This window comes from Mustela putorius, unplaced genomic scaffold, assembly GCF_011764305.1.
Source record: "Mustela putorius furo isolate JIRA1106 unplaced genomic scaffold, ASM1176430v1.1 tig00000095_pilon_pilon_pilon, whole genome shotgun sequence".
Taxonomy (NCBI): Eukaryota; Metazoa; Chordata; class Mammalia; order Carnivora; family Mustelidae; genus Mustela; species Mustela putorius.
The window spans coordinates 19,381,075-19,395,773 of record NW_025421280.1 but is presented as its reverse complement, the minus strand read 5'-3'; the positions used below and the strand labels follow the sequence as shown (position 1 = coordinate 19,395,773).

Below are 14,699 nucleotides of genomic sequence, written 5' to 3'. Positions count from 1 at the left end.
GCACAGAACCGGACATGGGGCTCCATCCCAGGACCCCAAGATCAAAACCTGAGCCAAAGTCAGATGCCCAACCGACTGAGGCACCCAGGAGCCCCAACGTTTGTGACTTTTAACAAATGCTTAACTCATTTGTGCCAATGGCACCCCTTTAAAAGAGGGATAACAGTACTGTACCTACTTCAGAGGACTGCTACGTAGATAAGACAATCTGTGAACAGCACTAAGCACGGAGTTGACTACACGGTAAATGCTGAATTAATGTTACCTTTATACAATGTTGACTGATTCAAGTTCCTATGGCACTAATGTAGTGCATTACCTCTACAGAGGACATCCTGTCACTTCATCGGGGGTCTGATGCAGCAAAGCAAAGACTACATAAATATCTGTTGGTTCACTAGGCTTTGAAGATGTCATCCACTGCTTATGTTCATAAACTCTTGGAATATGCCAGCATATTTTGTGCAGAGAGCCACCAAGTGCAAAATGATTACACACACACACACACACACACACACACAATATATATATATATATATATATATATATAAAATAAGTGAAGTTTAAAAGCCAAGGATAAGAAAAGTTGGGAAAACCACAAGTCTTATGAAGCTGAGAGCTAAAGCTGTGATATATTTTTTTAAGATTTTATTTATTTATTTGTCAGAAGAGAGGGAGAGGGAGAAGACACACAAGCAGAGAGAGAAGCACACTTCCCGCTGAGCAGAGAGCCCAATGCAGGACTTGATCCCAGGACCCTGGGATCATGACCTGAGCCCCTGGGATCATGACCAGAGCTGAAGGCAGACACTTAACCGACTGAGCCACCCAGGCATCCCTATTTTTTCAATCTTACAGCATCACTAAGATTTTAACCAATGAATGATCAGTTCAGCATCTTAATAGGATTAGGAGAAATAAACTCATGAAGCCATTTGCTGTGGAACATTTGTAAGATCTTTTTATTGCTGTCTTTCTATGCAACGAAGGGGAAAAAAACAGCAAAATATCTGGGAGCCTAGAATATGGAAATTTAATTCCTTTTTCATTTATTTCCTTTATTTCCTATTCATATTAAATTGCTTTACTTTATTTTATCATTGATTTTGGTATTATAATTCCTCTTGTAGTTACCAGAACACATTAGAGTTACTCATTTAAATAAGTTCTCATGAACTAACTATCTGAACCTTGCTCATCTTATTTAGAATATTTCAGTGAAATAAACAGTGCCTAGATACTTAAAAAGTGCTCCAAGAAGACATACTGAAGCCAGTATAAGATATACTAAAAGCTAACGGTACAAAATAAGCCTTGAGGTCAAACACACACATACACACAAAACAAAACAAAACTGAAAATGAAACCCAGGTAGAATAAAATGAAACTGAATTCACTATTTCATGTTTGGAGATACATCAGTGTAAACTCATGGAACACTTCTGTTTTAACAGTTTTTTTAAAAGACCTAAAAGCCATATGAACAACAACCAGCCTTCATCTTGTTTGGGCTTACATTTGCAGTCCACACCGTAAGCCTCCACTAGCCGGCTTCATGTTAATGCACTTTGTCTTCAAGGATAAGACTAAACACTAAGTAAGAGCATTATGTGAAGAAGTTACAACAACCCAAGAGAGATTTCTGTAGGAGAGAACCTCCGCCAAAATCATTTAATAAGCCCAACATAAATAACTTTTAAAGCATTAGTTAGAAGAAGGAAAGAAACTCAGAGTGGCTCTAGAAGTTTGTATCCAGTTCATATAGTAGTTACAAGAAAATACTTTAATTCAGGAAGTATTTACCAGGTAGTTAAAAGGAAAATTCCCATTGAAATGTTTAAATTTTCACTCTTGTCCCTCAACTTAACGGATGGAAGCCCAGGATTAATTTCAAGTATGCTGTTAAATATGGTAAATGCAAACAATTCAGCAAATTTGATGCTCCATTTTGGGTCTATTTGTAAAGTAAATGCCCTTGACAGCAAATGCTAGTGGTAGAGTCACTATTTTTTCATTCCCCAACAGATGTAGATTTCTACTGGCTTTTCACGCTCCACAACAGTCAATCATTACTCCCTGATCTCGTACACACCCTATCTGACGGGCTACCTAAATTAAACGTTTTGCTTCCATCTGTCAAATGTCATGTAATTTGATTATTAGGGATAGAAATCTTCCATTGTTTCATTAAGTTGTTTATTGCTGTTGTTTTTAACCCACTGCTCCATGTCTAACTAGGGAAATTAAAAAAAATTAAGTCTAATAAAGTCAATCTTAGCCACTCATATCATCTAAATTAAATCTGACCCTAACTTTACTTTTCTATGATTATGTAAACCCAACACAAGGCACATCTATCTCAGTTAAACAAATCAGTACTAATGAATTTATAAAGCCAATAAAAGTTTTAAACAAAGCCCAGAGCTCAAGAATACCCTGAATTTTTTTAAAGGTGACCATTGTCACTAACTGTCAGGAAAATACAAATCAAAACCATCATGATATAGCACCACACACTTGTCAGAACACCATTATCAGAAAGATAAGATAACAAACGTTGGCAAGGATGTGGGAAAAGCGAACCCTCATGTGCATTGTTGGTGGGTATGGGAATTGGTTGCAGCCACCATGGAAAACAGCATGGGGATTCCTCAGAAAATTAAAATTACAAGTAACATATGATCCAGAATTTCCCCTTTGGGGTATTTATTTGAAGAAAACAAAAATATGAACTCAAAAAGATATCTATATTCCCCTATTCACTACAGCATTATTTACAAGAGCTAAGACGTGGAAGCAACTTAAGGGTTCAACTTAAGGGATGAACGGATAAATAATGTGGTATACATACACATACACACATGAAATATTCTTCAGCCACAAGAAAAGAACAAAATCCTGCTGTTTGCAACAACATGGATGGACCTTAAGAGCAGTATACTGAGTGAAATAGGTCAGAGAAGGACAAATGCTATATGCTCTCACACAAAGAATTTAAAAAAAAAAATCAAAACCAACCCCCCCGGCCAACTCACAGACGCAGAGAACAGATTGGTGGTTGCCAGGGATGAGGGGTGGGCAAGGTGGATGAGGGTGGTCAAAAGGTACCAATGCCAGTTATAAAATAAATACATCCCAAATATGTAAAGTGCAGCATGATGACTACAGTTGACAACACTGTATCGTGTATTTGAAAGTTGCAAAGAGAGTAAATCTTAAAGGTTCTCATCATAAGAAAAAAAGTTTTTGTAACTCTATGTGGTGGTGAATGTTACCAAAACATACTGTTGTCATCATTTTGCAATATATTCATATATTAAATCATTATGCTGTACACCTTCGATTAATACAATGTTCTATTTATATCTCAATTTAAGATGCTAAATGATGAGCCAATATTTTAAAAGGATGTTTTAAACTAACATGAGAAATTTTTAAGTAAAATTCGGCATAAACATACAATGTAATACTACAGGGCCACTAAAAATCGCCTTACAGAAATGTTTTCCTTTCCAATCAAAATCCCAAGAAGGTATTTTATTTTAAAATGCTCATTTAAGGGGCGCCTGGGTGGCTCAGTCAGTTAAGTGTCCGCCTTTGGCTCAGGTCATGATCCCAGGGTCTTGGGATGGAGCCCTGCATTGGGCTCTCTGCTAAGTGGAGAGCCAGCTTCTCCCTCTCCCTTTCTACCTACCTCTGTCTACTTGTGCTCTCTCTATCTCTCTGTCAAATAATAAATAGAATCTTTTAAAAACAAACAAATAAATAAACAAAGCTAATTTAAGGGTGGCTCAGTTGGTTAAACGTCCAACTCTTGGCTTTGGCTCAGGTCATGATCTCAGGGTTATGTGACTGAGATCCATGTTGGTGGGGGGGGGGGTCCACACTTAGCAGGAAGTGTGCTTGAGATTCTCTCTCTCCCTCTGCTCTTCCCACTACTGCACATGCTCTCTCTCTTCCCTAAATAAATAAATAAATCTTTTAAAAATGTATGAAATAAAATAAAATGCTAATTTAAAAATGTATTTAAAAGATACAAAAATAAAATATCCAATGTATCTAGCTGTACAACCCAGCCACATTTTTGTAAAAGATGATATGTGATGAGGCTAGTTCCTTCTATCAGAATATTAAGATAGTATGGTTCTAGTGCAAGAAAATATACACACATCAATAAAGTAGAATGAGGATGAGAAACAGATGTACGCATACAAGGATACAGCAGGTAATAAAATGGCATCCCATATCAACTGTGAAAGGACGAACACACACAGAGTCCGGAACTGGCTATACATTCTAAGAGGAAAAACACTGCATCCTTACTTCATGCTGCCACATAAATAAACTCCAGGTGAATTAAAAGAGCAAACCATGAAAAACAAGACTCCAAACAAATTAAAATAAAACATAAGGGAATATGGTTTTAAACCCTGGGACAGTACAGACATCTTTAAGCAATGAGGCCATAAAATGGAACATTTAAAAACATTTAAAACTTCTGATTGGCAGAAAGATACCATAAACAACTTTAAAAACCAAGCCACAGACTAGAAGAAAATATTTCCAGCATATATAATACACAAAGGATTAACAGTCATAATCACAGAAAGCACCAATAAATCACAGAAATAAATCACAGAAAGCACCAATAAAGAAAAAAAAGGCCAAACTTAATGGAGAAAAAAGGTATGAATAGGAATTTTAGAGAAGAAATGCAAATAATCAATAAACATATGAAAATATGTTCAATGTCAAGGGCTTAAGTGAGTTATTTCTCACTCAGGTTGGCAAAAATAAAAGATTAGTAATATCCAATACAGGTGAAAATATATAGAGAAATGGATGCTGTCATTACTAGTTGAAGAGCACAAATGGCTGCAACCCTTTAGAGAGAAATTTTATTCCATCAAAAATTTTAACTTGGATTCTCTGCAACCACACAATTCCATTTCCAATATCTGATTCAGAAAAATACCCAAAGAAAATAAAGAAATAAGTAGCATACATTTTCAAAGAAAGAGAAGAAACTGTTGTCCCCTCCAGGGCATACACGAGAAACACCCCATGTGTACAATGTAAGGGCCTAAATGTGTGCTTGAACACCATCTACACTAAGGGAGAAATGAGGATGTCAACGTCAATCAGTAAGTCAGGACACCTCCCTAATGCGAGGGTTAGAAAGAACAGGATAGTTTCATAGGGACGGAGCTTGTGTTGAGGGTGGGATGTTCCACAGTTTGGGGACTACACAGTAGTTATTACACATACAGGCATTCCTTGTTTAACTGCAATTCACTCCACTGTGCTCCACAGATATTGCAGTTTTTACAGATGGACGGTCTGTGGCAACCCTATGTTAAGCAAGTCTGTTGGCACCACTTTGTATTTCTGTGTCACACTTTGGGAATTCTGGCAATATTACAAACTTTGTGTTACTATATTTGTTATGGTGACCTATGATCAGTGATTATGACTTGCTGAAACCTCAGATAAGGGTTAGTATTTTTTAGCAATTTTTTTAAAAAGACTTTACTTTTTTATTGACAGAGAGGGACAGCAAGAGAGGGAACACAAGCAGGGAGAGTGGGGGAGGGAGAAGCAGTCTTCCCGAAGAGCAGGGAGCCGGATGCAGGGATCGATCCCAGAACCCTGAGATCAAGACTTGAGCCAAAGCCAAATGCTTAATGACTGAACCACCCAGGAGCCCCTATTTTTTAGCAATATTTTTAAAGTAAGGTACGTGCATTGTTTTTTGGAGATATAATGCTACTGCATACCTGCCAGACTATAAAATACTATAACCATAACGTTTATATATACTAGAAAACCAAAAAATTCCTATAACTCATTTTATTCTGATATTTACTTTATTGGGGTGGTCTGGAACTGAAGGCACAGTCTCCAGGGTATGCCTGTATCTGTATATGTATGTATTGCCAAACACATACAAAACTATTTCTACATCTAGACATATGTATGTGCAGAAGCCCTTAAAATGGTCTGGAAGAATACATCCAAGTCACTATCAATGTTTATGAGACGGACTCAGGTATAGAGCAAAAGGGAATTTTTGCTTTATCTGCACTGGATAAATTTTTTTAGGATGACAATGTATTCGTATGTGTATTTCTGTGACTTAAATTTTTATTTTAAGAAAACGCAAATGTATTTATTAAAATGGAAATCTATTCCATTTTTTCAACAAATTTTTTTCAACGAATATTTACCAGAAACCTATGTGTTGGGCCCTGTAAAAGTATTAGAGCTCTGTGAGTGCAGACGGACAAAGACCTGGAGACGAGGAAGGAGACAGCATGCCACGCCGAGGGGAAGGCCAGCGGAGGCTGCAGTGAGAACACACGAGCTGTACTCCCAGAATGGCATGGAGCCGGGGAGCAGAGGCCACAGAAGCAAGGGAGCAAGCAAGACAGGGCAGCAGGAGCGAAGGCAGGCCGACTGCCACTCCAAGACTGCTCTGGGAACACCACATGCCTGCAGCCCTAATGGAACTATGGTATTTACCAGCGACCCGACTCATCTGGGATGGACGACACATGAAGGCAACGCTAGTGGCAAATGTAAAATGTTGCAATCACTGTGAAAAACAGTCTAGTAGTTCTTCAGGATGTTAAACATCAAGTCACCATATGACCTAGCAATTCCACTCCTCGATGTATTTCCAAGAGTACTGAAACCATGTACCCAAAAAACACATACAGGAAAGGTCATGGCATGACTCATAAGAGACAAAAGGTATGAAACACCCCAAATGTCTATCAACTGATGGATGGTAAGTAAAACGTGATACATCTAATACAATGGAATATTATTCAGCCACAAAAGGAATGAAGCACTGATACATGCTATAAGTTAGGTCACTGAAAATATACCAAGTAAAAGAAGTCAAACATAAACGGCCACATATCGGGAGGTGGGTCGGGGGCAGGGACAACCGGGTGTTGGGCTTTAAGGAGGGCACGTGATGTAATCAGCACTGGGTGTTATGTGCAACTGATCAGTCACTAAATTCTATCCCAGTAACTAATAATACAGTATATGTTAACTAAATCGAGTTTAACAAAAAAAAAAAAAAATTTTTTTTAAGAAAAAAAAAAAAAGGCCACATACTAAATGCTTCCATTTGTATAGAATGGCTAGAACAGGCAAGTCCATCGAGACAGAAGGTAGATTAGCAAGGCTGCCAAGAGCTAGAGGAAAAGAATAATGGGGAGGGGGGGCGCCTGGGTGGCTCAGTGGTTTAAAGCCTCTGCCTTTGGCTCAGGTCATGACCCCAGGGTCCTGGGATCGAGCCCTGCATTGTGCTCTCTGCTTAGCAGGGGAGCCTACTTCCTCCTCTTTTTGGGGCACCTGGGTGGCTCAGTTGGGCCTCTGCCTTCAGCTCAGGTCATGATCTCAGGGTCCTGGAATCGAGCCCCACATCAGGCTCTCTGCTCAGCAGGGAGCTTGCTTTCCCTTCTCTCTCTGCCTTCTTGTGATCTCTCTCTCTGTCAAATAAATAAATACAATCCTTAAAAAAAAAAAAAAAGAAGAAGAAGAAGAAGAAGAATGGGAAGGCACTTCTACTGTATACAGTTTCTCATGGGGGCATTGAAACATTCCAAACTTAGATTGTCACGACAGCCCTACAACTCTGAATAAAAATCGTTCAACTGGATAGTACACCTGAAACTAGTATAACATTCTCTATCAACTATAAACACTCCACATGGCTGTACACTCTAAATGAATGAATTTTATGGTATATAAAAAATTTCTTTATCAAGCTGTAAAAAATTTAAATCACCTGTATTAAGAACACAACTGTGCTTTTAAAATAACATTATTTCTTGGGGCGCCTGGGAGGTGCAGTCAGTTAAGCATCTGACTCTTGGTTTCGGCTCAGGTCCTGGTCTTAAGGTTGGTTTCAGCTCACATCATGGTCTCGGGGTTGTGGGATGCAGCCCCACCTTGGGCTCCATGCTTATCGCAGAGTCTGCTTGTTCCTTTCTCTCCCCTTCTACCCCTCCCCGAGCTCTAAGTTAAATAAATAAAACTTCTAAAAGAACACTATTTTCATTTTCAAATACAGAAAGCAAGAACAAAAAAGAGACAAGAAATCTGGGTACCATTTGGATATGCAACAGAACAAGGAGAATGTAGCTGTCATTGGTTTGTGTTAGTTAAGGGAATACTATGCTTCAACTGATAAATTCCAAATCACACTTGCTTAATCCAAGACATTTCTCAGACAGCAAAAGTGCCAGCAGGTGTTCCTGATGAGCAGGCACCTCTCCTCCACATGATAATTCATCGGCCAAGCACCTTCCACCTCATCGCTCTGCTTCTTGAACACAGGCTCCCCAAACCATCAGGGGCAGGGCTGTCAGTCGCGGAGCTTTCCTTGATCCAGGCCTTCCACCCACATTCTACTGTTAAAACTCAGTCACAAGGACCTCGTCTGACCTCAAGGGAAGCTGGTAACCAGAAGGCAGCACTTCCCGCCACTAAATATGAGTGTTTAGAATTAGTACTACTACTTTTTGGAACTTCCATTAGTGGATAATATCAGCGATTTTGTTTAAAGAAGGCTCTATGAGTCAACAGTCGTGATACTGATGAACTGCCACGGAACTGCAATTAGTCAATACATATTTACTGAGCACATATTATCCACCATAGACTGTTCTAAGTAAACAGCGTGAAGGAAACCCTGCCCTCGTGGATCCTACAGTCTAGGCTGGGAAGGCAGATAATAAAGTAGAAAGTGCGCTAAAGGACGGTAAAAGGGGGGAAATGAGCCAAGGAAGGAGGACGCGGAGTTACCACTTTCAAAACAGTAACCAAGGCTTCCGTGGCGAGGTGACATTAGCCAAAACCTAAGGGAAATAAGAAGTGGGTATCTGGGGAAGAACATTCCAGACAGAAAGTGCAAAGATCCTGAAGTGGGAGCTCGTGTGGCACTTTCGAGGCCACTGCTGTTGGAGCAGAATGATCAAGGCAAAGATGCCAGGAGATGAGCTCACAGAAGTACCGGGCACCAGATTACATACAAACGTGTAGGTTGCTGTAAAGATTTTGGTTTTGAGGAAGCCACTGGAGAATTTTGAGCAGAGAAAAGACGTAATCTGATCTTTCAAAAGGATCACTTGAGAACAGACTATTAAGTGAGCATGAGCAGAAGCCAGAAGACCAATAAGCAAGATCCTAGAACAATCCTGGTGAGTGCGCTAGTGGCCAGGTCCAGGGTTGGAAAGGTTTCGAGAAGGGGAGCAGGGAAACTGGATGAATTTCTATATTCATATGATAATGAATTTCTGTGAGAGAAAGAGCAGGGTCTGGGCTGATTCCAGTCTTTTGGCCTCCAAAACGGACAGGATGAAATTGCCACTTAGGGGTAAAGTCTGAAGGAGGAGAGGTCTAAGGAAGAAAAAGCAGGGGTGTCAGTAGAAAATCAACCAATATGATTAATTTCTTCATTAATAAAGGTTTGCTCTTTGAGTTTTCAGGAAAACTTTTTACCACAAAAAAAAAGTATAATTATTACACTCTTTATATGAATAGTGTTCCCCATTTATAAGCTATTTCCAAATGGTATACTTCATTCAAGTCTAATAAAAACCCTTCAAGGGGCATCTGGGTGACTCTGTGGGTCATAATCCCAGAGTCCTGGGATCGAGCCCAGTGTCAGCCTCCCTGCTCTCAGTGGGGAGCCTGTTTCTCCCTCTGCCCTTCCCCCGCTCATGTTTTCTCTCTCTCTCTCTCTCTCTCTCTCAAATAAATAAATAAAATCTTAAATGAAAATCTTTAAAATAGCTAGAACAGCTTCTATCCTGATTTCGCACCTTGGGAACCTTCTTGTCAGCTTCAGTCCTGCTCTCACACTTCACCTTTTTTTCTAGGTTTACTGATCTGCCATGAAGGCATTTCATCACACTAATTCGGTAATTTATGCTGTTTTATTTTTTAAAATCCTAATTTCAAAACCCATAAACTTCCCATTAAAACTTCAAGGTCAATTTTTCCAACCTTCTTTATTACATGTCTTTAAAAAATGTCAAGCATAAATAATTTTTAAAAAACTGATTCATACTATAATGAAGTTGGAAATCTCACACCAACCAATTTATAAATCCTTGATTCACAGCTGTTAAGTACAACCACTTCACAGCCCTGTTTCCTTAGCTATTGCTAATTAATTAGTACCAGAGTACCAAGCACTGTCTCTACACCAGACAACAAGATCACTAAATCATAGTTTTGAAATTATTTTTCACTGTACCAAGATATGACATAAGCATTTAAAAATCAACTCTGTATCTTTATATTACCTTAGAAAAGTGGCAGATCGTTTAGAGTTCAAATATTATCATATTTTTCATGGGTTATGGGCTTTACTTATAGGAGCCAGTTATAGGAGCACATGTTGAAACAGTCAATATGTCTTATTCTGATTAAATAAGGAGGTATTTGATTCACCAATAAGCACTGCCAAAAATGTACCCATTTCAGTAATATAAAATGATTACATGAATATGCTATGTTCAGTTATGAGAAGCCCTGAAACTTCTAAAATCTCCTAGTAGCTATTTCTCTACCTCTTCACGTCAAGTGACAGTTCAGAAACTTCATTCCTACTCAACAGATGCTTGTTACCATTTATCTTAAAAAAAAAAAAAAAAAATTTGAGTACCTACTCCGTATGTGCCTAGCATTTTTTGAGTTATATACTAAATAAAGCACTGCCCAACAGTATATGATAATCGTAACACAAGTGTGAACTATTTTCAAATTATATCTTATTTAAACCTAACCATTCTACTTATCCCATACATGATTCCCCCATTCTGCATATGAGAAAACTGAGGTTCAAAGAAGCTAAATAACCAGTCCACTTATTTTTTTTTAAAGATTTTATTTATTTATTTATTTATTTGACAGAGATCATAAGTAGGCAGAGAGGCAGGCAGAGAGAGAGGGGGAAGCAGGCTCCATGCTGAGCAGAGAGCCTGATGTGGGGCTCGATCCCAGGACCCTGAGATCATGACCTGAGTGGAAAGCAGAGGCTTAAACCACTGAGCCACCCAGGCACCCCCAGTCGGTTCATTTAGTAAGCAAACAAGGGCAGCATTTGAACCCCAGTCTGATTCCAGACCCTGAACTCCCCTAGACTTCCAGGTTTTTCTCAGAGCTCAGGTGGTAAGGACAACTGTGAGGTATGCTTATACCACAAAGTGATGGCTCCAGATGATTTATACTCTAGTTCTTTATTATTCTAGTTAACTTATATTTTATATTTGATCTTTATATTCTGGCTCTTTATTATTTATTCAACTTCAAGATTCTATATTGTTCTAGTAAAATGGTGAGTAACCAGGAGTCTAGATGGCACCTAAGTGTTACCATCTGTGAGCTTCTTCTACAATGCTATTTTAGTAGGGCCTTACACTAGATTAGTTCATATGAAAGGATAAAAGCCTAATTAAAATGGGGGCGCCTGGGTGGCTCAGTTGGTTAAGCAGCTGCCTTCGGCTCAGGACATGATCCCAGGGTCCTGGGATCGAACACCATCTTGGTCTCCCTGCTCAGCGGGGAGTCAACTTGAGATTCTCTCTTCCTCAATCCCCCTGTCCCTCCCCCCTTGCTCTCTCTCTCAAATCTTTAAAAAGTATCCCTGAGTTACTGAATACTTGTAAAAAGAAATAGAAGGTCCTTATCATTTTTTAAAAGATTTATTTATTTGACAGAGAGAGTACAAGGAGGGGGAGTGGGAGAGGGAGAAGCAGGCTCTCCAATGAGCAAGGAGCCCAATGCGGGACTTGATCCTAGAACCCTAAGATCATGACCTAAGCCAAAGGCAGATGGTTAACTGACTGAGCCATCCAGATGTCCTAAAGGTCTTTATTCTTTAAATGAAATGATAATCAAACTAATTTCTAAGTGTTTCTAAAGAAAAGGATTTAAAAGAATTTATTTAATTTATAACAGTTCAGGGGCACCTGGGTGGCTCAGTTAAGTATCTGCCTTTGGCTCAGGTCATGATCTTGGGGTCCTGCAATCAAGCCCTGTGTTGGGCTCCCTGCTCAGTGGTAAGTATACTTCCCCTTTTCCTCTACCCTCCCCCATCCCACTCACTTGTGCTCGCTCGCTCTCTCTCTCAATAAATAAGTGAAGTCTTAAAAAGAACTTTAATTTATGACACTTTACTGTTTCAACCGTTGTACACACCTAGAAACCACTTTCTTCATATCACTGCACGAAATTAAGCCCAGTCCACATTCAACTCTCCAATTCGGTACGGTCACTCCTAGTAGCCCGGTCAGTCCTTTCCTCTCTTCCCCTTGTCCTGAGTCCCAGATGTGCTCAGCACAGCAAAACCCTGTTCCACATAATGGACCCACTCAACCAGTCAACCAGAATCCTTGCTGTCAGGTAACTATTCTGGGCCTTCTGTGTGGCTGTGTGACCCGGTCCTGGCTACAAGAGAAGGGAAAGTCTGCTGGGAGCTTCTGGGAAATATACCCCGATTCCCAGTAAGAGAGGCAAGATAGTTTCAAAATATCCTGAGTCTTGTTAATACCAACCCAATGTTCACCTTGCAATAATACATCCTACAACTCAGGTCAGCAAATACACTGCATTAAAATGTATACAGACCACATATTCTACTTCTCTTGGGGCCTGAAAAACTTCCAGTGCCAGATGTGGGTATAACACTGGCATGTAAATTCCATGCAGACCATTTCATTCAACCAATATTATTGAATGCCTATTCCATGCTAGGCTCTGGGCTGGGCAGGAGGGTAGAGTAATAAATCAGAGGAATGTCCCTGCTCCTAAAACATAGCAGGTATTTATGAATTCCTGCTCAATTAGTGAACTACAAATTCAAATGATTATTGAACCAAACTCTGGTAGAACAAACTATTTTTAAATTATAAAACTTGTAAGTTTAACTGAAACTAATATATTGTTTCATCTATATTGTATATATATATATATATATATATATACTACTATATATATATATATATATACTATATATATATATTGTACGTCTAGACCAAGCAGCTTTTGCTATATGTCCAAACACACACACATACTTCTTTTTTGGATACCAGAGAATATTTAATGTGAAAAGTACTGGCAGGCAATCATATTTATTATAAGCAAACTGGAGAATTTCCAATGTTTCACCAAAAATATATATATATGCTAACTGAAATGGAAAGTGCCCCTTTGGCATTAATTTTGTTAAGAAATACGTTTAAAGAATATACTAAATACAGAGAAGTAGTCAATAAGAATTTAAATCAAAATTCAAAATCTGTTTTCTGCAACCGCCCCCCCCCCCCCCCCCCCGCCACCAAAAACTACTGCAAAAGGTGAAAAGGGGTTAGTCGGAGCTGGGACCAAAATAATGGAATACTTGTAATCATTCATGAATTTTGATATCCTTGTTCCCCTATTCTCCCTCCAATTACCATGACCAAGAAGAACAAGTCACATGACAGTAATGTGGACATCTGGTAAGAGTGGTCCAAAACTCCCACCAAACACTTGATCAAATTTACATTACCCTACAAGCAAGTCTGGTGGTGGGATAGATTAATACTTAAAAGAGATCTTCAAGAGACCAGAGATACTAATATAGTTTAACCCTATTAGAGTTCAGCTGTAGACAGAATAAACAGAAACCCAAAAATAAAGACCTCCACATGTTTTTTAAAGCCCTAGAAGTTCAAATCAAACCTAGAAAGCTACTTAACTGTCTTTGCCTCCCAAATGGTTGCCAATGTGCTCATTTCATTGCAGGCACCCCCTCAAAAAGGAAGCCCAATGGGAAGGGAAGAGGGAAGGTCTGAAAACTCCCTGATAACTAACATTAGAAATCAGAGAGGCAGGTCAATTAGAAGAGATACCAAGTATACACAAACATGACAGGAAAACAAAAACAAAAACAAAACAAATACAAACCTTCATCTGACACTCCACACTTTTCTCTCCCTATAAATTCCTAGTGGCCTTAGATGTGATATTACATTTGCAAATTCTCTGGTACATGAACTGTTGGAAGTAATATAAAAGCCAATTATATTTTGCTAAAAGCAGACTATTCTCTTGAAGAAAATGAAAAACAGCAGAAGCTAAATAATGAGTAGAACTAAAATTGCTCTACACAAAGTTCAGCACCCTAAATGTCTCAAAAAAGATCACTCAGCAAAACCAGCAGAGGTGCTCAGAAGGGAATTCAGGTCTCTTTGACTTTGTGCCTTTGTCTTCACTGGTTGAGCACATGCTTCTCTGAAGAGCAAACAAGACGACTCACAGCTGGGGAATGGGAAACTGAGAGTGGACCAGACGAACCAGAAGAAGACCTGGCTAAAATTCCCCAGGCCCACGCTTGCTAGCTCAGCTTCCTTATCTGTTAAATATGGAATATACACAGATTGAGGGGTTGTTGTGAAGATGAAATAATTTACATAAAATATGGCACCACACAAAATAAAAATTTTTAGGGGTTAACATAGCTTTCTAAAGGGGAGAAAATCAAGGTGTATGAATGATCCACACTGTATCAAAAATAACTAGACAGTCCTGATAAGGAAGCATGTGGCCTCAGCAGCCAGACTGGGGGTGTACATGGCTTGCTCGGGCAAGTTATATAACCAGTTTATGCCTCAGCATCATCATCTATAAAA

General features: G+C 39.1%; 1 protein-coding gene across 17 annotated transcripts in view; it reads right to left on the bottom strand.

Moving 5' to 3' along the window:
* The window catches only part of SFMBT1 (Scm like with four mbt domains 1), a 123,900-nt gene that overhangs the window by 60,230 nt on the left and 48,971 nt on the right, over positions 1-14,699 (bottom strand). The window contains exon 4 of one of the 17 annotated variants that reach the window (XM_045078946.1): positions 13,975-14,064. The exons of the other annotated variants lie outside the window; for them this stretch is intronic. The gene's annotated coding sequence lies outside the window, so the exon portion shown is untranslated. The remainder of the gene's footprint in view (positions 1-13,974; positions 14,065-14,699) is intronic. 17 annotated transcript variants of the gene reach the window in all.